The following is a 24,745-nucleotide window of genomic DNA, read 5'->3' as shown; positions in this document are numbered from 1 at the left end:
GGATGCCCTTAATATTTTTTCCTTCATTTCAACCTTGGTGAATCTGACAATTATGTGTCTTGGGGTTCGTCTTCTCGAGGAGTATTTTTGTGGTGTTCTCTGTATTTCCTGGATTTGAATGTTGGCCTGCCTTGCTAGGTTGGGGAAGTTCTCCTGAATAATCATCTGAAGGGTGTTTTCCAACTTGGTTCCATTCTCCCAGTCACTTTCAGGTATACCAATCAAACGCAGATTTGGTCTTTTCACATAGTCCCATATTTCTTGGAGGCTCTGTTCTTTTATTTTTACTCTTTTTTCTCTAAACTTCTCTTCTCACTTTATTTCATTGATTTGATCTTCAATCACTGATACCATTTTTTCCACTTGATCAAATCAGCTACTGAAGCTTGTGCATGTATCACGTAGTTCTTGTGCCATGGTTTTCAGCTCCATCAGGTCATTTAAGGTCTTCTCTACACTGTTTATTCTAGTTAGCCATTTGTCTAACTTTTTTCCAATGTTTTTAGCTTCCTTGCGATGGGTTCAAACATTTTCCTTTAGCTCGGAGAAGTTTGTTATTACCGACCTTCTGAAGCCTACTTCTGTCAGCTCATCAAAGTTATTCTCCATCCAGTTTTGTTCTATTGGTGGTGAGGAGTTGTCATCCTTTGGAGGAGAAGAGGCATTCTGGTTTTTATAATTTTCAGCTTTTCTGCTCTGGTTTCTCCCCATCTTCATGGTTTTATCTACCTTTGGTCTTTGATGTTGGTGACCTACATAGGGGGTTTTGGTGTGGATGTCTTTTTGTTGATGTTGATGCTATTCCTTTCTGTTTATTAGTTTTCCTTCTAACAGTCAGGTCCCTCAGCTGCAGGTCTGCTGGAGTTTCCTGGAGATCCACTCCAGACACTGTTTGCCTGTGTATCACCAGTGGAGGATGCAGAAGAGGAAATATTGCAGAATAGTAAATATTGCTGCCTGATCCTTCCTCTGGAAGCTTCATGCCAGAGGGGCACCCAACTGTATGAGGTGACAGTTGTTCCCTACTGGGAGGTGTCTCCAAGTTAGGCTGCACAGGGGTCAGAGACCCACTTGAGGAGGCAGTCTGTCTGTTCTCCGAGCTGAAACACTATGCTGGGAGAACCATTTGTCTATTCTTTTACCAATACTAAACTATTTTAATTACTGTAGCTTTATAGTAAATAAGTTTTACACTCAGGTCGTGTCAGACTTAAATTTGTTCTTCTTCAATATTGTGGTGTATAGTCTGGGACTTTTGCTGTATATATAAACTTCAGAATAATTGTGTCTATTTCTGCAAAGTAAATTAAGATTGCATTGAATCTATTTATCAAGTTGGGTAGAACTGACATCTTGACAATATTGAGTGTTTATCCATGAACACTGAATATCTTTACATTTAGTTCTTTTAGATTTCTTTCATCAGAGTTTTGTAGTTTTACACATATACATTGTGCACATTTTTGTTAAATTTATAAGTGAGGCTTTCTGGTGCTAATGAAAGTAATATAAGTTTTATTTATTTATTTATTTATTTTTATTTTTTATTATTATACTTTAAGTTCTAGGGTACATGTGCATAACGTGCAGGTTTGTTACATATGTATACTTGTGCCATGTTGCTGTGCTGCACCCATCAACTCGTCATTTACATCAGGTATAACTCCCAATGCAATCTCTCCCCCCTCCCCCCTCCCCATGATAGGCCCCGGTGTGTGATGTTCCCCTTCCCGAGTCCAAGTGATCTCATTGTTCAGTTCCCACCTATGAGTGAGAAAATGCGGTGTTTGGTTTTCTGTTCTTGTGGTAGTTTGCTAAGAATGATGGTTTCCAGCTGTATCCATGTCCCTAAAAAGGACACAAACTCATCCTTTTTTATGGCTGCATAGTATTCCATGGTGTATATGTGCCACATTTTCTTAATCCAGTCTGTCACTGATGGACATTTGGGTTGATTCCAAGTCTTTGCTATTGTGAATAGTGCCGCAATAAACATACGTGTGCATGTGTCTTTATAGCAGCATGATTTATAATCCTTTGGGTATATACCCAGTAATGGGATGGCTGGGTCATATGGTACATCTAGTTCTAGGTCCTTGAGGAATCGCCATACTGTTTTCCATAATGGTTGAACTAGTTTACAATCCCACCAACAGTGTAAAAGTGTTCCTATTTAAGTCAAAAGAACAAAGCTGGAGGCATCACGCTACCTGACTTCAAACTATACTACAAGGCTACGGTAACCAAAACAGCATGGTACTGGTACCAAAACAGAGATATAGACCAATGGAACAGAACAGAGTCCTCAGAAATAATACCACACATCTACAGCCATCTGATCTTTGACAAACCTGAGAGAAACAAGAAATGGAGAAAGGATTCCCTATTTAATAAATGGTGCTGGGAAAATTGGCTAGCCATAAGTAGAAAGCTGAAACTGGATTCTTTCCTTACTCCTTATACGAAAATTAATTCAAGATGGATTAGAGGCTTAAATGTTAGACCTAATACCATAAGAACCCTAGAGGAAAACCTAGGTAGTACCATTCAGGACATAGGCATGGGCAAAGACTTCATGTCTAAAACACCAAAAGCAACGGCAACAAAAGCCAAAATTGACAAATGGGATCTCATTAAACTAAAGAGCTTCTGCACAGCAAAAGAAACTACCATCAGAGTGAACAGACAACCTACAGAATGGGAGAAAATTTTTGCAATCTACTCATCTGACAAAGGGCTAATATCCAGAACCTACAAAGAACTCCAACAAATTTACAAGAAAAAAACAAACAACCCCATCAAAAAGTGGGCAAAGGATATGAACAGACATTTCTCAAAAGAAGACATTCATACAGCCAACAGACACATGAAAAAATGCTCATCATCACTGGCCATCAGAGAAATGCAAATCAAAATCACAATGAGATACCATCTCACACCAGTTAGAATGGCAATCATTAAAAAGTCAGGAAACAACAGGTGCTGGAAAGTAGTATAAGTTTTAAAATTTTAATTCTAATTTTGTTTATTGCTGATATATGGGAATGTTTGATTTTGTGTATATCCTTATATCCTATATTCTTGCTGTAATTGCTTATTAATGATATGAGGACATTTTTGGTCTATTCTTTCACATTTTCTACACAGACAATCATGTCACCTGTGAACAAAGATAGTTTTATTTCTTCTTTCTCCTTACGTATACCTTTTGTTTCCTTTCTGATCTTACTGAATTAGCTAGCACTTCCACTATAATGTTGAAAACTAGTGGTGAGAGGGGACATCAATGCTTTGTGGTAAATATTAGCATGAAAGCTTTTAGTTTCTGTACATTTAGCTTAATGTTTACTGTAGGAATTTGATAGATATTCTTGATTAAGTTGAAGAAGTTCTCTTCTATTCCTAGTTTACTGAGACTTCTGTTTATCATATACAGGTGTTAGATTATGTCAAATGTTTTTGAAATGATCATATGACTTTTCTTCTTTACATCAATTGATTTCCAAGTATTGTATCTGCCTTGATATCTAACATAAATTCCACTTGTACTGTTGGATTTGATTGGTAATATTTTTTGAGGATTTTGCATTTATTTTTATTTCAGATATTACTCTGTTGTTTTCTTGTCTTGTGATGTTTTTGCCTGGTTTTGGTACCAGGGCATTAGCCTCATAGAATGGTTTAGAAAATATTACTTCTACCTTGTAAAGTAGTATATAGAGAATTGATGTAATTTCTTCATTGGAAGTTTGGTAGAAATCATCAGTGAATGCATCTGTGCCTATGCTTTCAGCTTTAAACATTTAATTATGGATTCAAGTTCTTTAATAGATATAGGCCACTTAAAATTGTATGTTTTTTTCTTGTGTGAGTTTTGGCAGAATATGTCTTTCAAGGAAATTTTTCATTTCCTATAACTTACCAAATTTGTGGGAATCAAGTTGTTCATGGTATTCCTTTATAATCTTGTTACTATACATGATTTATACAGTGATGTCTCGTCTTTCATTTCTGATATGAGTCTTACAGCTACATTTCTCTTACCCTAGCTAGAGGCTTACTGATTTTATTCATCTTTTCAAATATGTAGCTTTTGGTTTTCTTGATTTTATTTTTTTAATCTGATTGATTTCTGCTCTAATTTTATTATTTTGTTTCTTCTACTTACTTTGGATTTAATTTTCTTCTTTCCCAATTTTCAAAGATAAAGTTGTGGTGATTTATTTTTGATATTTCTTCTTTTTTATTATATGTTCTCAACGCTATACATTTTTCTCTAAGCACTGATTTGCTTCATCTCACAAATTTTTGATCAGTGGTGTTTTTATTTTTACTCAGCTAATAATATTTTTGAAATGTGTATCCTGTTGTTGTTGGATTCTAAAAAATATATAGATGTCTGTTATATCCAGTTGATTGATGATATTGTTGGGTTCAGCTAAATCCTCACTGATTCTCTGCCAGCTGGATATGTCCATTTCTGATTTTTAAAAAAGTTCTCCTATTATAACAGTGGGTTTATCTATTTCTCATTGTAGTTTTTGCCACACAAATATTGATGCTCTGTTGTTAAGCATGTACACCCTAAATATTTCTATGTCTTTTTAGAGAATTGACCCCATTATTATTATATAATGCCTCCTTCTTGGAGAATTGACCCCATTATTATTATATAAATTTCCTTCCTCTGAAATCTGCTGTGTCTGAAATTAATATGGTTACTCCCACTTTGTTTTGATTAGCATTAGCATGGGGTATCTTTCTTCATCTATTTACTTTATCAACTTGTTTCTTTATATTTAAAGTAGGTATCTTATACACAATACATAGTTGGATCTTTTTTTATTCACTCACAATCTCTGTCATTTATTTGGTATATCTAGATCATAGTAATTAATCATGTTGTTGGATTCGTATTTATCATATTCATTACTGTTTTCTATGTGTTGCCTTTGTCTTTGGCTTCTATTATTTTCTTATACTTTTTTTTCTGCTTTTTATGGTTATAGTAAGACATATCATAAAATTTCACTTTTCTTAACCTATCAGTTGTACTTATATTTTTTAGTTACTTCCTTAGGAAATTTTAATTCCTTTCTCTTCATTCATCTACTACAATGTATGGAGTGTATATGTATGTGTGTGTCAATATCAATAAATAAATATTAAATGGATTAACTGAAGTAATTAAAGTAAGCTCTGGCACACAATTGTCCTTTGTAAAAAGTACATTAAAAAACCATAATACAGGTGAACTGAAAAATAATTCATTTAGTGTTATTCATGTGTAAGTTATTATTTTTAGTGTTGTAATCTCATTATGTATCTATTTGATTTTAGTTTCTCGCATAGGTTCTAAATTTCTAAACCAAATGGAGGACATACTTTTGACACTGCTGATACTGGCTTATTCCTTAATTATTCCTACAATTAGCCTATGAGAATCATGGAGCACAGTTCATACCCAGTACAATAGAATTTGGTATACTTCTTTGCAATTGGTCAATTATATACCTGTGTCCTTAACCCCTGAGGGCAGAATGATGAATATTTGAGCCCCAGTATATCATATATACATGTAATTAATTTTTAAAAGATAATTCAATATTCAAATTTATTGCAAAGGTGGCCAAGACAGTACAAGTGTTGATGACTCATAAACAGAACTACATTGACTATTTACCTTAGGTTCTTGAGGATTGAAACAACATTCTTTCTGTTTTTCCCAATAATTGACAGGCTTATATACATAGACTTGAATTAAAAATTGACCAATATTAACTGCCATGAGCCTGTGAACCAATTATTGTTGTCATCTCAAACACAAAAATTAATAGATTAATTACTAAGGTTTACCAAAATGGCTTTTTGAAAATCTATTTTTAATGTTGTTTTCTATTAAAAGCAGCTTACACAAGTTTCCTAAATCTATACTGCCTGCCACTAATGATAGTACCACGCCATCTTAGTAGAAAATTTCTACAGTTTGAATGTTTGCCTCCTCCAAAATTCATGTTGAAAATTAATTGCCATTGTAAAAGTATTAAGATATGAGACCATTAAGATGTGATTAGGCCACCCAGTATTATGCGTGGAATTAATGCCATTATGGAAGAATGAGTTTGGTTCCCTTTTTCCTCTGTGTCCTTCACCCGTGTAATGAGACAACAAGAAGGCCCTTGTCAGATGTCACCACCTTTATGTTGGACTTTCCAGCCTTCAGGTCTGTAAGCTATTACATTTCCATTCATGATAAGTTACCCAGTCTTGGTATTCTGGTATAGTAGCACAAAACAGATTAAGACAAAAAAGTTCCCTAATACTTATATAAAAATGAATAGTCTTCCTTTTAGTTATTTTATTTCAATGATCAAGATTTGCTCACCCATCTGCCAATTCTAGTTTTGCTGTGTTATGCATTGATTAAAATAGTCGTACTTAGTTGAAACATTAGAACTCATAGGTAGTAAACATACGTAACCAGACAGTATTGAATCTGTGGTATTGGTTATAACTAAGGAACTATGTAGAGGTCAATTACTCTCACCAAATCACACCCACAAAAGTAGCTTAACTATAAAAGGAATATTTGATATTTGAGATACTAGTCTTTCAGGTCAAAGTAATTATACAGTCAAATTATGATTTCCATAATCTTGGGAAACTTAGAGCATAAGCTGCATAAATGATAACTACTACTACTAGAATATATGCACGTTTTTATAATCCAAACATAATGTGAAAACTGTTAGCAAATTTTATTTTATCTAGGAAAATTATTCAAAATTATGTCATGTAAAATATGATATTTGAATCTGAATGTCATAAACAAGTATAAAATATATGGGAAAACACAATGCAATTTTGGTATCCATAAGAATTCAAAATTTAAAACCTAACTTATATTAAACTTTAGCAATGTTATCTACCATTTATAGCATTCTCAATGTGTGCCAAGGATTTTACATGAGTAATTTAATTTAGTCATCACAGTTCCCATGTCAACCAACCTAGGCTATTCCAAATTGCCAAATAAAGTAATTAAGGCTCTGAGAAGTAACTTAGCTGTTAAGTTCAAAATTAGATCTGTTTGACTAACTCTAAAGACTCGGCATGTTCTCTAGGCATATCATGCTTTATTCAGTTCGCCAAAGTTATTAGTGAAATAGATTTGTTTCTATTTACCTCTTATGGCTGAAATTTAGAAACACTCAGATAGGGAAAAATTATAAAATGACATTTAGTTTCAGTCTCAGAGAGTCAAATGGCCCAAAACACTCCTCAGATCTCTTTAAGCTGACATATATAGCATTTTGTATTCAGGGTAAATTTCTGGAAGTAAATTAATTCAAGTTAAGGGTTAAGTAATTTTAAGGATAAAGACTCATTTTGAGGAAGATGCAAGATTTAAACACCTAAAATTGTTGAGTTGTTTCTCCAACATATTCTTCTATTTCAGTATATGATCTTATAATAGTGCAGCACTTTTTATTGAACTGGCCTGCCTCATGTCCTGCCTGTTTCAGCCCATTCTGCCAAGCACAACTGGCAAAGGCATTATTCAAAAGTTTTTTAATAAACACAAGCTCTTTGAAAATAGAACCCAGGTTCCCAACAACCCATCAGCAGATGAATAAATAAGAACCACAAAGCTCTGATATGTATGGTATCTTCTAGAAATCATAGTCTTGTTTTGCCAAAGTGAACCCCAGAATTTGAATTAAGGCCATCTTCATTATCTTCTCTTTTTCTCATTGCCTAAGGAGCTCAGATATGGGATGGAGAAAGGAGGTATGGGGACAAGTATCATGATCATCTATTCCAGCCAGTTTCTTCACTGCAGATTGATAGTCTTTGCAATATATAACTTAAGAAAATTCTAGTATTATGGTTTGTACAAAGCACATTGGGAAAATGATGTAAATGAAAATTGCATGGAATAGCAAGTACTAGTGAAGTTGTAAAATGATTGCAATAATCATAGCTGGTGAAAGTATAAATTATTACAACCATTTTGAAAAATTCTACGGCAGCATCTACTAATGTATGTAACATATAAACTTAGGTTATATACTAAACATAAATGCATATATATATGCATCAAAAAATGTGTTCATAGAAGCACTATTCATAATAGTCCCAAACTGGATAAACCTTATAGTATATTTATACAATGCGCTATCATATGGCAATGACAATAACAAGCTACAACAATTAATGGAACTCCATAAATGTTATGTTGAGTGAAATAAACCAGACACAGAAGGGTACAGTTTGTGTAACTGTATTTTTATGATATTAAAAAAGACAAAGCTAGTCTTTTGTATTAGAAGTTATAATATGGTTATACAGATATACTGATGGAAGTGAATGTTAGGCAACCCTGGGTTTCTGCTTATGTTCTATTTCTTGACCTTATTGCTTGTTACCTAGGTGAGTTTGTTTTGAAAATAAAATAAAAAAAAAAAAAAACAAAAAAACTATCAGTCTATACACTTTGATCTGTATTAATTTCTACATGCATAGTATACTTTAATATAATGCTTGTATTTACAAAAAAACACTTTCCTCTCTGTAGTATGAGAGTTGAAACATGTTTAAGTAACACTTATATTTTAAAAAAATATTTTACATAAAACTTCCCCTGTTACTCTCAACTTATCCTTACCCACGTAGCCCATCTCCCTAAATCAATTTCATGGGAGAGACAAAAAATGCTTATGTTGATGTAAGTCACGCTATATCTGATTTAGGCTTATTATGCAGCACATTCTGTCACCTCTGGTGTGACTTCAGGATCTATTGAAAAAGATCATTTACCTCTACATTTATCTTCCCCATTTACTCAATGCAAATTGGAAAACCTTTCTGGACCTTTGTTTTGCTGGGAGCTTTTATATTTTAATGTGGATTTGTCTAGCAATATAACAGTTTGAGTCATTTATGTTCTAAATTAGTTTATAAAAATAAACATAAAATTTACTGACATGGCATGCAGGAGAAATATGAAAGAGAAGTATGGAAAGTTCATAGAGTGGATAGAACTGATACTTCTCTAGTTACACAGATTTATGTAGAGTTGAGGTAAGGCCCCCTTGAGTAGGGTAGAGACAAAGAAGGCCTGTGAGTTAAATTAATATTATTCATACCATCTTTGAAGGAAATTTATAAATCTATTAGTAACTTTGGAGCAATGCTTAAAAAATACTGTGTTCATCAATATAACTAAAAAATAACTATACTATAGCCCACAACATATTTTTTTACTTTTTCCTTCATGTTTGCTTTCTTTCTTTTTTATTTTACTTTTATAATGGATAAATACTAATTTTACATGGGGTACATCGTGATGTTTCAATACATATAATGTGAAGTGATTAGATCAGGATAATTAGCATGTCCATCATCTTAAACATGTATCATTTATCTGTGTTTGCAACACTGAATATCTTCCTTCCAACTCCTTGAAATTATGTAATATAGCTAACTATAGCCATCCTACAGTGGTGTGGAACACTAGAATGTGTTATCATTATCTAGCTTATAACCCTATAATCTTTAACAAATCTATCTCTATTCCTTCATTCCTTCCATTATTCCCAACCTCTAACATCCTCTGTTCTACTTTTTGCTTCTATGAGATCAAGTTTGTTTAGCCTCCATATATAAATAAAGACATGCAGTGTTTAATTATCTTTCCCTAGTTTGTTGGAGGACATAAAGTCCTCCAGTTTCATCCATGTTGTTGAAAATGACAGAATTCTTTTACATGACTGAATAGCATCCTATTTTGTGTGTGTGTGTGTGTGTTTGTGTGTGTGACATTTTCTTTATCCATTCATCTGTTGTTGAACACTTAACTTGATAAGACCTCAAATGCAAATGCAAAAATAAGCAAATGCGATTTTATCAAACTGTAAAGCTTCTGCACAGCAAAAAAGTAAAAATACAACCTACAGAATTAGAGAAAATATTTGCAAAATACTTTCAGGAGTTGATATATAGAATATACAAGGAACCCAAACATCTCACCAGAAAACAAAAACAAAAACAAAAACAAAAACAAAAAAAACCACAATTAAGCAATGGTTCTGCGCTTATGTTTTGGTTGGTAGGGCTATGTATTGTATTACCAACTCAGTTAGAGAGCTCATTATTAGTCGGTTCAATTTCTTCCTGGTTCAGTATGGAAGGGTATATGTGTGCAGGAATTTATCCATTTCCTTCAGATTTTCTAGTTTATGTGGATAGAAGGGTTCAAAATATTCACTGATGGTTGTTTGTATTCTGTGGGGTCAGTGGTAATGTCTCACTTGTCATTTTACATTGTGTTTATTTCAATATTCTTTTTTTTCTTCTTTATTAGCCTAGCTAGAGGTCTATTTCATTATTTTTTTTAAAAAAATAACAGCTCTTGGATTCATTGATTTTATTTAAATTGTACAAAAAAGAGCTGGTACCATTCCTGCTGAAACTATTCCAAAAATTGAGGAGGAAGGACTCCTCCTAACTCATTATATAAGGGCAGCATCATCCTGATGCCAAAAGCTGGCAGAGACATGACAACAATAACAACAAAAACTTCAGGCCAATATCCTTGATCAACATTAATGCAAAAATCCTCAAAAAAATGCTGGCAAACTGAATCCAGAAGCACATCAAAAAGCTTATCCACCATGATCAAGTAGGCTTTATCTCTGGGAGGCAAGTTTGGTTTAACATATGCAAATGAATGTGATTCATCACATAAACAGAACTAAAGGAAAAAAAAAAAACATAATAATTTCAGTAGTTGCAGAAGAGGCCTTCGATAAAATTCAACATCCTTTCATGTTAGAAATTCTCAATAAACTAGTTATTGAAGGAACATACGTCAACATAATTAGAGACATCTATGACAAATTCACAGACAACAACATAATGAATGGGCAAAAATAGGAAGCATTTCCCTTGAAAACTGGCTCAATACAAGGATGCCCTGTCTCACTACTCCTATTCAATGTGGTATTGCAGTCATGGCCAGACCAGCCAGGTGAAAGAAAGAAAGAAAAAGAAAGAAAGAAAGAAAGAAAGAAAGAAAGAAAGAAAGAAAGAAAGAAAGAAAGAAAGAAAGAAAGAAAGAAAGAAAGAAAGAAGAAAGGAAGGAAGGAAGGAAGGAAGGAAGGAAGGAAGGAAGGAAGGAAGGAAGGAAGGAAGGAAGGAAGGAAGGAAGGAAGGAAGGAAGGGAGGGAGGAAGGAGTACCCAAATAGAAAGAGAGGAAGTCAAACTATCCTTGTTTGCAGATGACATAATCCCTATATCTAGAAAACGCCACAGTCTCAGCCCAAAAGTTCCTTAAACAACTTCAGCAAAGTTTCAGGATACAAAATTAATGTGTAAAAAGTCTCTAGCATTCCTTTACAGCACCAGTCAAGCTGAGAACCATATCACAATTACCACACACACACACACACACACACACAAATATCTAATAATACAGCTAACCAAGGAAGTGAAAGATCTCTACAAGGAGAGCTGTAAACCATTGATCAAAGAAATTAGAGATGACATGAACAAATATAAAAAAGCATTCTATGCTCATGGATAGGAAGAAACAAATCTTTAAAACGGCCACATGACTAAAGCAATTTATAAATTCAATGCTGTTTTTATTAAAATTAGCACTGACATTCTTCACAGAATTAGAAAAAAAATTTTTTGAAAATTCAGGTGGAATCAGAAGAGAATCCAAATAGCCAAGGCAATACTCAGCAAAAAGAACAAACCTGGAGTCATCACGCTACCTAACTTCAATCTATACTACAGGTCTACAGTAACCAAAACAGCATGGTACTGCTACAAATACAGACACATAAAACAATGGGACAGAACAGAGAACCCAGAAATAATGCTGCACATCTATGACTATCTGGTCTTTGATAAATCTTTCAAAAACAAACAATGGGGAAAGGACTTTCTATTCGATAAATGGTGCTGAGAAAACTGGCTAGCCATATGCAGGTGTTTAAAACTGGACCCCTTCCTTTCCCCATACACAAAAATTAACTCAAGATGAATTAAAGACTTAAATGTAAAAACTGAAACTACAAGAAACTCTGAGAAATAATCTAGGCAATACCATTTTGGATACAGGAATGGGTAAAGATTTAATGACGAAGACACCAAAAGCAAATTCAATAAAAGCAAAAATTTAAAAATGGGATCTAATTAAAAAGTTCTGCACAACAAAGGAAAATATCAGCAGAGTGAACAGGAAACCTACAAACAGGAGAAAAATTTTGCAAACTATGCATCTGACAAAGTTCTAATATCCAGCATCTATAAGGAACTTAAACAAATTTACAAGAAAAAAACACCACCATTTAAAAGCGGCCAAAAGACGTGTACAGACACTTTCTAACAAGACGTACATGTAGACAACTATCATACCAAAAAAAGCTCAGCATCAGTGCTCATTAGGGAAATGCTCATCAAAACCCCAATGGGATACCATCTCACACCAGTCAGAATAGCTATTATTAAAAAGTCAAAAAATAACAGATGATGGCAAGGTTGTGGAGAAAAGAATGCTTATACACTGTTGATCGTAGTGTAAATTAGTTCAACCATTGTGGAAGACGGTGTGGCAATTCTTTAAAGACCTAAAGATAGAAATACCATTTGACCCAGCAATCCCATAACTGAGTATATACTCAAAAGAATATAAATCATTCATCATAAAGACACATGCACGCATATGTTCAATGTAGCACTAATCACTATGTCTAAGACATGGAATCAACCTAAATGTTCATCAATAACAGATGGATAAAGAAAATGTGGTACATATATACCATGGAATATTATGCAGCCATAAAAAAACAAGATCATGTCTTTTTGCAGAAACATGGATGGAGCTGGGGGTCATTGTCCTTAGCAAACTAACACTGAAACAGAAAACCAAATACTGCATGTTCTCACTTATAAGTGGGAGCTATATGATGAGAATACATGGACACATAGGAGAGAATGACACACACTGCGGCCTATCAGAGGGTGAAGGATGGGAGGAGGGAGAGGATCAGGAAAAAAAGATAATGAATTCTAGGCTTAATACCTGGGTGACAAAATAATCTGTACAACAAACCCTCATGGCACACGTTTACCAATATAACAAACCTGCACGTGTACCCCGGAACTTAAAAGAAAAGTAAAATTTTTAAAAATGAGCAAATGATCTAAACAGACGTTTATCAAAAGAAGGAATACAAATGGACAAAAAAAAATAGTTAGAAAAATACTCAACCTCACAAATCATCAGGGAAATGCAATTCAAAACCACAGTAAGGTGTCATCTCATTCCATTTAGAATGGCTATTATCAAAAAGACAAAAAATAAATGCTGGCAAGCATACAGAGGAAAGTGAACTCTTATACACTATTGGTGGGAAAGTAAACTAGTACAGCCACAATGGAGAACAGTGTGGTAGTTCCTCAAAAAGCTTGAAACAGAGCTACCGTATGGCCCTCTTTCTTGAGCAGAGGAACCAGTAAGTAAGTTACATGATTTTTCAGAATGCGTTGCACCTCAGATTTTCATTGAGGTTAAGAATTCACAAAATATTTTTGACTCTAAACTGCAAAATAAATTTTCAGGGAAAATTATTAATTTTTAATGCCGTTTTCCTTTTTACTCTCTGCTTGCCTATTTACACATATGCACACAAGCATATTCATATTTTAAACAAAATATGCAATATATAATATAAAAACATGCAGGTAAACACTTTTTCTTAGGAGAAAAAGGAAAAAGAAACTTTCATAAATTCAATGTAAATAGCAAGGGTGTCCTCCATTGCCATTGCTTCCTCAAGTACTTCTTGCCTTCTCCACACCACTGCTCTACTTTTTCAGTCACTGCTGGTTACCGATCCTGCCTGGTCTAGAAATTTCTATCACCATTCCGCTAACGCATCTTCTGCAAAAGCCACAGTCATGACCAGGTAAACCAGGGAGGGCATACTACTATGGTAAGTGACCTCTGACCTTCATACGTAGATTTTAAAGACAAGAGTGGCCAGATAAAGAAAAATTGGCCGGGCACGGTGGCTCACGCCTGCAATCCTAGCATTTTGGGAGGCTGAGGCGGGTGGATCACGAGGTCAGGAGATCGAGACCATCCTGGCTAACACGGTGAAACCCCGTCTCTACTAAAAAACACAAAAAATTAGCCGGGCGCTGTGGCGGGCGCCTGTAGTCCTAGCTGCTCTGGAGGCTGAGGCAGGAGAACGGTGTGAACCCAGGAGGCGGAGCTTGCAGTGAGCTGAGATCGCACCACTGCACTCCAGCCTGAGCAATAGAGCCAGACTCCATCTCAAAAAAAAAAAAAAAGAAAAGAAAAGAAAAAGAAAAAGAAAAAGAAAAATGTGGAGTTGCATATATACTTCCATATTAAATTTTACAACAAGATTACACTTTCTCCCAGTTGGCTGAAAAAAAATATAATTTTATCATTTAGTAAGTCTTAATAATCTACATTAGAATTTTTTTCTCTGTTTTTATTGTTATCCTTTCTTATTCATGTTTTCAATATAACACCGTCTGCTATGTATGGAACAGTATAACACTGTCTGCATATGTGCAGACTGAAGGACTCCTCAACAAATAATTATTTATGAGAGTGTTTCCTAGAAAATCTCATAGTTAAATGGGTTTTATTATAAGTGACAGAGAAGAGTCAAGTCAAGGTCAGCCAGTAACTCTGACCTCCCTGGAAAGCTGAACCTTAGCTAGATTTAAGATTTCATGCATTTCACAAATGACAACCATATACTCTTCCTTGAAGTGACATAGTAAGATAATAGTAAGGAATTTCAAAGCAGTTAGAAACCCATGATTTCCCCTGTAAATAGTGTTTTTAAGTGGATGCATATCTCTTGGTTAGTAATAGCCAGTAACCTGCAAGTTGCATTATTTACGACACACTTTCATATACATACTGCCACCTGCTGGTAACCGTGTATATATCAGTCCACAAAAAGCCCTAAATCCTAATTTTTCAAAAGACTGGTTGTTTCAAAAGCCCAATGACTCAGCTTCGGATTTTAATGATTCTTTCTTTTAATAATTAGAGAAATGCACTGGTGTCAACACCTAGATTCAAGTAAATACTTATGACAATAATGGAGGCTTTTATAAAGGGTTTTGTAGTTTAATTGGATCAACTTTTTGAGATAAAAGCAAGCAATACTAGTGAAATATATGATCAACTTTTTATAAATACACTGAGTAATTTGTAACAGTCCTTTTATCATTTTTATGACTTTCAGTTTATAAATTTATTAAAGTTAAAAATATATGACATTCTTAATTACAACTGCTGTTAATATGGAGGGTGTATTATATCCCAACCATATTAATTATCTCTTTCAATCCTTACAACAGCATTGTGGTGGCATTTACTGAAAAATCCTCTTCTTAAAGATGAATTCAAGGACACAAAGCTGGTAAGTGGATTATGAATAGATCACTGAATATTGTGAAATATTAGACAACTCATAATCTAATTATGATCCTACATTTAATTATAATGGGCTCTATGTGACAAAAACACACACGAAGACCGGCAGCTATTTAAAAACACAAAATTGAACAATTAAAATATGTGGTCATGATAGTACATAAAATCAGTAAAGGCCTAAAATGAAGAATAATGTAGACATTTCAAAAAAGTTGTGGAGTATAGAATTAAATCAGGGAGAAAAAAATGTTGAAAACATGTCTGTGATGATGATACCTATGCTATTATCTAATATAAATACAAGAAATCATTTCTAAGTAGATTCTAGTGATTAATAACTAATAAAACAGCAAAGACATTTAAAAATATATATTTAGAAGACAAAGAAATTTCTAAAAAAGACATATTAATTCATTTCTTGAAAAGACTGTCACTTAAATACTAAATGGTGTCCCCTAATGTGTATCCATTTACATAGATTTTAGAGACACAAATGATGTTAGAAGGATGAGAAACCTGATTTGTTTCACCATGCCGTGCTGAAAAGCACAATGTAAGACTTAATCATATTTATAGTAACCATATGTTTTTTATTTTCTGGGACAGTCTGGATATCATATTTGCTTTTCAATAAAGATGACCAGTTAAATTTACAACTAATATGATTTCATTTTTATGCCTTTAGAGTAATAATATATCACTTAAATAGATACAAAGTACGGTACAAAATGTTTTGTTTTATTGAATGCACTCAATTTTTATTTGGCCAATATAATTATTCTTTGTGTTATTGAGCTGTTTTAGGATAAAGGAATTTGGTTGTATTGGTAACAAGTATGATTTAGAACCTTGAATTTTCTAGTATGTGCAGAAATACCTCATCTTATTAAATGATGTAAAGAGTGACCAGCTACCTGTAGTCAGGCTTAAGATCAATGAAATCCTATGCTGTCATTATCTTTTTACCTAGATCACTAATTTGAAACTCCACCTTTAGATGCCTACTCCTTTATTCAAAATAAACATAGCTTTATCCACTTAAAATGGAATTTCTCTGTAGAAATCTATATGTTTTATGAGTTGTGCATTATAGAACTTATATTATTTCATATGATCAGGTGTCATAGAATTCTGAGAAGACAGTTGATGCTGAAGGGAGAAGCAGAGGTAAACTTTATCTACCTTACTATTATGCTTATCTACATAATATGATGCTATTTTTGTTCAAATGGAACTAAGTTAAAGCTCATTTGTCATGCTCTCCAGATGGTTCCATAAATTACATATTGGTAGACTCTAAGATTATTATAATAGAAATAAATTCCAAGTTAAGAAGCTCTTTCTCCTGAATTCTGACATTTAACTGAAATAGCTGTACAAGCTTTAAGGCCCATTACACATATGTGTTATTTTCTTCTTTTCTCAAAGTTAATTATGACCAGGTCCATACATAGCTCATGTTATGCTCTCAAAAGTAAACTCCAAACCACATTTTCAACCTTATGTTGAATGTTTTTCTCTGATTGTTAATTCAACAGATGTTTTTTACAAAATTCAATGAAACCACCTTCCATTGTTACACTCACACCACAAAGCGAGTACATGTATGGATAAGACCCAAGGTATGCTCTTAAAAGCTTGTAGTCTAAGAAGAAACAAGTTAAACATAGGGATATGCTGATAGGTATTTAGCAATCAGCTCTTCAGGGAAAAGTGAGAGCCTGGTTTGAAGTATTTGTCAATTATTTTGGTGTTAATGCTCCCACCATGACAGGTTTTAGGCTACCAAACTGAAGTCATTGAAGTAGGGATTGGGAAGGAAATGTGCATAGTTAGCTTTTGCAAACTTGTAAAAGTTGGCACTAGCACACCATTGGTTATGCACACATTATTTCAAGCACAATGTGATAAGTGATGTGATTGAAGCACGTCACGGTGCTGAGGAAATACAGGAAATTGTAGGGAGTTTTGTCAATGAAAATCAGAAAAGGCTTCTAGTAGGGCAAGATCAATAACCAAAACTCAGTGTCATCTCATTGTTTCCTCAACTTTATTATTTTCATCATCTACTTGCTTATATTAAAAATACAATAGTATTTTTTAATTTACTTAGAAGAAATACAATCTTAGATTTACCATTATTTCTTCTTATTATTACTTTTGTCCATCACCACTTATGTTCAGATTTGAAGCCCTATTATTTTGACTTTCCTTAAAACATTGATATGGATGCCCTGACTTCTGAGCCTCACTGACACAATCCTTTTGCCCTGGTCCAGGACACTTTTCTGATCAAGATAAAGCAGACATGTATTTTCAAGATGTTGAAAGAGGTTATCTGTGGTTTAGCATTTCTTGCCTCATTCTCGCCATTCGTTATATCTATATTTTCTTTGTAATTATTTATTTGTCTTTACACATCTTCCTTCAAAAACTTACAATTTGCTTGAGGGCAAATATGTTGTCTTATTCACCACAGTAGCCTTAGGACCTAGCAAGTGTGTCATATTAGTATCCCCAATAAATATATATTGAATAAATGAATTTATAAATAAGTATCTACTGAATTTTTTTTCTTTATTAGTTCTCTAATTATCCTTCTCCTCCATTTTTCATTTGATCTTTATATCCTTTATTAGACACCTCTCTTATACCTACTATAACATGCATTCTCTCCCTCCTAAGTAACAAATATACTCAAAGTAACAAGACTTGCAACTACAGGTTGGTCTTGTTTGGCCTCTCTGTGGTTATGTGACTAGAAATGGCTTTGTAACTATTCCTATCCAATAAAAGGTAAGTGGAAGTGTCTGGGAGTAGTTCTAGGAAGTCTTCTTAAAAAGAAGATAGTAGGCTTTCTTCACCCTTTTTGCTTTTTGTTGCTGGAACACAAGTGTAATGACTCAATTTCCATCAGCCATGTTAGGACATGAAATGACTTTTAAAATGAAGGCCATGAACAAGATGGTGAAGTAGCAAGAACTTGTGTTTATGACATGACTAAATCATTATATTATCTCTGAATTAAATTTCTCAGAAATTGACTGCAGAGATAAACAAAGAACACTGAATTCTCATAGAAACTACTATAGTCATACAAACTGCTCCTATTTCTTATCAAATATAGCATAGCCCAATATTAACCAATATTGTTTCCACCATTTCTTGCTGTTCCAACTTTATTTTCCAAGTTCATTTATTTCCTCTCATGATCACCACTTGTTTCTATTATGCACTGTATCTTCAGCCTGATCTTCTAAATCAATTACTGATTAAGAATTTCTCAGAGCCCAATACCATCTTCTTGGGGGACTTGTACAGGTTTCAAGCCTCTCCAAATATCAAAGCCCAGTATATCTGCATGTGGTTACTGTCTTCTGTTTTTGAAGCCTCTTTCAGTTGTATTCCAGAAATAGTGCAAGTTCTCCAAGCCAAAAAAAAAAAGCTCTTCCTTTATCTTGGAGATAAGGAACAATTGCAAACAGACCCCTTTAGCAGACTTGTCTGTAGAATGTATTTCTTTTATTCTGAGTTTAGCATTTTTCTGATATATGTCACTGGGATTCATGACCACATGGAAATATCAGGCATCTCTATGATTCACTTTGTGAAGGTTGAGACTTTGTCCACTTCATAAGATACTTGCCCCAAAATATGATGGTGTAGGTAGCTCCCTGGCATCACAGGTGTGGAATGGAAATCACTTATACGTATGAAATACTGTATAGTTTACAAAGTCTTTGTGATCAATTATCTGATTGCAGCCTTGCAAGACTTAGTGAGGAAAGAACCAGCATTATACTTATATATTGCAAAAAAAGGATTGAGACTCAGGGAACTTGCTCAAAGAAAATAGGAATAATTAAATTCAACACAGGTGTTTTTAATGCCAAATCCCATGATCCTTCATTTTAACATTTCTTTGGACCTCTATTGAGCAAAAGTTGAACTTGGAATATATTTAATATGAGGGTATTAGTAAAATCTTTCATTTTAATATCAAGAGGAAATTATTAATCCCTAAATACCTTTTGCCTGGTTTAATCTTGAGTATGGACTAAGATATGTTGCAGTAACTGATGGGCTAAACATTTCAGTAGCTTAAAACCATAAAATTTTATTTATTGATGCCTTTTAATACATACCCTGAGTAGATAAGCTGGAGTAATATGTTTTTTAAGTCAGTCAGAGACATAGGGTGATGGAAGCATCATCTTGACTCATGTGTCCACATCACTGTCTCAGTTCTTGCTACAGGGCCCTGTACTGACAATTACATGCTTCCACCTGAAAGTGACTATCTTCATTGATGCTCATATTTTACTGGTCAACACAAGTCACATGGCCCCAAGGAATGTGTGTTACTTTCCTAGGGCTGCTGTAACTAATTACTATTAACTTAGTAGGTTAAAACAACAACAGCAAATTCTTTCACAGTTATGGAAGGCAGAAGTCTAAAATCAAGGTGTGAGCAGAGCCATTCTCTCTCTGAAGGCTCTAAAGAGATTCTTTCCTTGTTTCCTCTGGTTTCTGGTGGCTCCAGGTGCTTCTTAGCTTGTGGCTGCATAGCTTCAGTATCTGCCAGTGTCTTCGCATGACCTTCTCTTCTGTTTGATAAAAGACACTTGTAATTGGACTTAGGAAGGTGCAACCAGATAATCCAATATTATCTTATATTAGTATGTGTCTTGTTGGGATAAACCCTAAATATTCACTTGGCATTTGAGTTTCATTTCTGCTGCTTTTGCAGAACTCAAATTGCAAATTGGCTTCAATTTGAGTGATTGATTGTATTCTAGTTTCCCTTTTGCAATGGAAGTCAATACTTTCCCTGCCTCTGTGCCCCCCTCCCACCACTCTACTTAAAGCCAACCCACCTATTTACATATGTCCACATCTCCTATATATGGGACATGGTAGGCAGAATTCTAAATGGTGCCCAAGATTACTTCCCCTTGATTTACATATTCTATGTAATCTCCTTACCTTGAATGTAAGCAAAATCTGTGAAAATGAGGCGAAATCACTCCCATGATTATGTCCTGGTATATGGCAAATGTTTTGAAGGTATAACATTCTTAATCAATTGATACTAAGTTATTGAAAAAGGAGATTATTCTGGGTGAGTCTAACCAAATCATGTAAGCTCTTAAAAGAAGTCAGCAATTTGAAGCCAGAAACACTCACCTACCAGCTTTGGGAAAGCAACAGGCCATGTTGTTGAGACTGTCCCATGTCAGAGAATGATGGACATCCTCTAAGAGCTGAGGAACTCAGTCCTACAACCACAAGGAAGTGACCTCTGACAACAATTTGAATGTGCTTGGAAGTGAACCCTGAGCTCCAAATGGCACTCAAATTTGGCTGACACTTGGATTTCAGTTTTGTGGGATCCTGAGTAGAGAACCTGGTTGTTGTAAACCTGGATTCTGAGCTACAGAACTGTGAGACAATAAATGGGTGCTGTTTTAAGCTGTAACTTGTTGCGTACCAATAAACAACCAATATATGGAGGATTGTACTTTTTATTGCTTAGTAATGTTTGTCTTTAGCTCCAAACAAGTTAGCTATAACAGTAGCCTAAACAATGATATGGTCACACATGTAACTCATTGATTTACTGTTTTATAAAAATGACAACTTCTGATTTTTATCTGTGAAATGATAACCCCCTTATAAGTATTGATGCTGGCCCAGAATACATCTAAATATGTCACATCCCTTTGAACACTGGTTTTGTATTCTGTCACTGGTCATAAAGATCACCCATAGTTTAACATTAAGCCAATTATGACCCATTCTCTGATTTCTGGTTTCTTTCTTTTTCTGAGTAATTGCTGATGGAAATTCCTGTCTATTTAGCAGCAAAACCAGAAGGGATTGCAACAAACATATTGTTAAATTGACTCAAATTTTAAGAGAGCGGTAAATTAAGATGCCACTCTTGGTTACCATCAATGAGATTTCTAATAAGATATTGCTCAGAGTAGAAAAAAATAGATTGTTTTAGATTATGTGAATTCAATCATATAATAGCAGCAGAACTGTACATCTTCTAGTATTTTCTTTGTTAGGATATAAAATAACGTTTAATTTTCACTGAGTTTTGTACTTCTGATTAGACAGATATTTCTCCCTTTTATTTCATTGTGTAAACTTCTAATAATTTCCTGTTAGAACTTTGGTTACATTAGTGTGTATTTATTTATAATCCTCTCATTTTATTCTTTAAAATATGCATAGTTTTGAATTCTTTTAAACCCATCTGTACTGCACACCTCTGTATATCATGTCAGTAGTGAAAAGTTCATCCCAAGAACAAAGATGATGAGGAGGACACCACAGCAGGGAAATTTAAAATAAAAGAAAAACATATTTGTTAGCATGGCTATAAGAAGGAGAAAGATGTATATTGTGTAGAAGACCTTCTGCCAGCTCCTCAATTTAAACTCCCAACAGTCCTTATTCAAAATAGAAAGAATTCCTCCCCTTTTGATGTAAATTCCTTTGCACTAGAAGAATCTGCATTGGACACAAGGGAAGAGATAGGCATGCTTTCAAGAATCCATGGAGGTTACCAGGAAATCAGGAAAGACAAATGGCAACCAACAAGGAGTAGAGTAACTTGGCATTTTAGAAACCTGTGGAACAAATCCAGAAGAAGGAAGGGCACTTTAAAAGCTTGAACAGTCAAGACTCTGATAAATTTGATTTAAATTAAAACTACATGTCTCTTTCATTTTTAAAACATGGATCTTGCTTTGTAAGAGACAACAAACAACACAGTGGAAACTTGGCTGCTTAGCTGCTAAGCTCAAGTTTGTCCCTGTCTTCAGTTTAATCTGTAGTCTTGAGTAAGTCACAAAACTGTCATAGCCACTGGATTGCAGATATTTAAATCACTAAAATAATATTTACCTAACTCAGGGGGATTTTGAGAGTTTTTTTTTTTATTCTCATTGCAAAGCAATTTTTTCTTTAAAACTTTTAAGTGAACAGTACTGAGATATATAAAATAACATTATCAGTTTCCTTCTAATTGATTGATTACAAAAAATGCAGTCATGTCCCAGTTTTCTTCAACGAGTGAAGTCAAAATCTAAAACTGGTTAAGTATTAAATTTTACCTTTTTTTCTTTTTTTTTTTTTTTTTTTGATAAATGTCCCAGGCCAAATGTACAATATATCTTAAATGTGTGGCAGGAAAAGAGGTAAAGACAACCCCATATGTACATTTATCTTACTATATTCAGTAGACAGACTTTAGTCTCAAGGTAATGGGTAGTCATTATCTCAAATATTTGAGATTAAAACAACACTTAGTAAAAAAGAAAAAACTTATATGCTCTTGTGGCTTACTGCATTATATCTGTAACAGCAGAGTGACTTAGACATCTCACATTCAGACATATTTTATAGTTTTTTAATGTAATATCTTCCAAGCTGACCTCACTAAAAAAAAAAAATCTGAGGCTTACATACTAGCAATTATTTTATACTATGTACATTCTGTATATTACTATAACTTGTATTAATTATTTGTTTTCAGGTAAACTACAGTGGCTTATAATTTGTAAGTTACACTTCTAAGAATTGTGGGACTTACAAAGAGTATAACCACTCATCCTCAAGGAATCTAAATTTTACATTGGTAGGTCAATTTTGTAAACATAAAAACTCAGTTAGAAGACAATTTAAATACAAAGCATTGCAAATTCACAGAAAGTACCAGAAACATTGTTCAAAATAATTGCTTTCAGATGCAATTCCTTATAAAACAACAAGAAGACCAAAATGTTTCCTTTTTTCCAAGATTGGAATTCCTTTTGTAACATGTGAAAACTGAGGCTCGGAGAAGTTAAGAAACTCGAGTAGAAAACAGAGGGAAAATCTTTTGTAAGAGAAGTGGGACTGCCAACAGCACAGGTAGGGTGAGGAATCTAGGCTGACTAGAGCAAGGAGTTCAGATGGGGAGTAGTCACATAAGACTAGAGAGAATGGTTAAGTTGGTATCTGCAAGAGATTTTTCTTAAGAAATCAGCTTAATTATTTTATTAGCACATACAGTGTCATCTAAGACAATAGAGTTTGGCTTTTCAGTTTTTAGCATTGTCTTCTTGTTTGAGATAGACACCTATCAGTGATTCTACTTGGTTGCTGTGAGTGTAAAGTACACTGGTAGAGTAGATGATGATTTTAGTTTCCCTGTGTTCCTTTATATGTGTGTGTGTATATATATAAATTTATATATATATTTATATTTTTACATATATAATTTATATATAAATATATATATATATTTGCCACCCAACATCCATTAACTCTACATCTGACATTAGCCACCAGTTCTCACTTGAGATTCCATACCGTTTTCATTCTCAGTCTGTGTGTTTCTGCCATAGCTAACAGTATTCTTGATGCCAAAAATGGCACATAACTTAAGCCTTAAAATCTCCAGCAACAGTGATTAGATTAATAACAGGACTCAGGCCAGGCAATAAAAGCCCAAGACATTAAATCGAGATTTTTATTTTGGTTAAGCGAAATGGACACACTCATTTTGGTGAATTAAAGGAAATAGAGCTGAGATATTGAGAGAAATGTGGCCTTCGTGAAATAATTTACACAAATATTCTAGATGAAGCTGTGTCTGACTAATTCTATTCCCTAGAATTTTTTAGAATTTGAATTTGGTAGGCAGAATAATGCCCACCAAAGTGTCCAGGTTCTAGTTCCTGGAAGTTGTGAATTTACTAGGTTACATGCAAAGGGAAATTAAGGTGGCCGATGAAATTAAGGCAGAAAATCAGATGACTTCACAATAGAGAGATTAGTCTGAATTATCCACTAAGCCTAATGTAATTGCAAGAGTTCTTAAATGTGGAAGAGTGGGGTGGAAGTAGAGAATTAGAAGATAATCAACCTACGAAAAAATGGTGAGAATGTTGCAGCATTGCTCTCCTGCAAGATGAAGGAATGGGGGGCAAGATCCAAGAAATGTGAGTGGACCCCAGAAGCCGGAGAAGGGAAGAAAATGGATTTGTCACTAGAGACTCCAGGAAAGAACAGCCTTATGACACCTTGATTTTAGCCCAGTGATATGTGTGTTTAATGCTAATCTACAGAACTGTAAGAATAAATTGTGCTGCTTTAAACCACAAAGTTTGTGGGAGTTTGTCACAGCAGCCACAGAAAACATATTGAGTGAATAAATCTCCCTCCCACTCCCCGCCACTTCTTTTATT

The sequence above is a fragment of the Chlorocebus sabaeus genome, chromosome 21 (genome assembly GCF_047675955.1).
Source record: "Chlorocebus sabaeus isolate Y175 chromosome 21, mChlSab1.0.hap1, whole genome shotgun sequence".
Classification (NCBI taxonomy): domain Eukaryota; kingdom Metazoa; phylum Chordata; class Mammalia; order Primates; family Cercopithecidae; genus Chlorocebus; species Chlorocebus sabaeus.
This window is presented reverse-complemented; position numbering follows the sequence as displayed.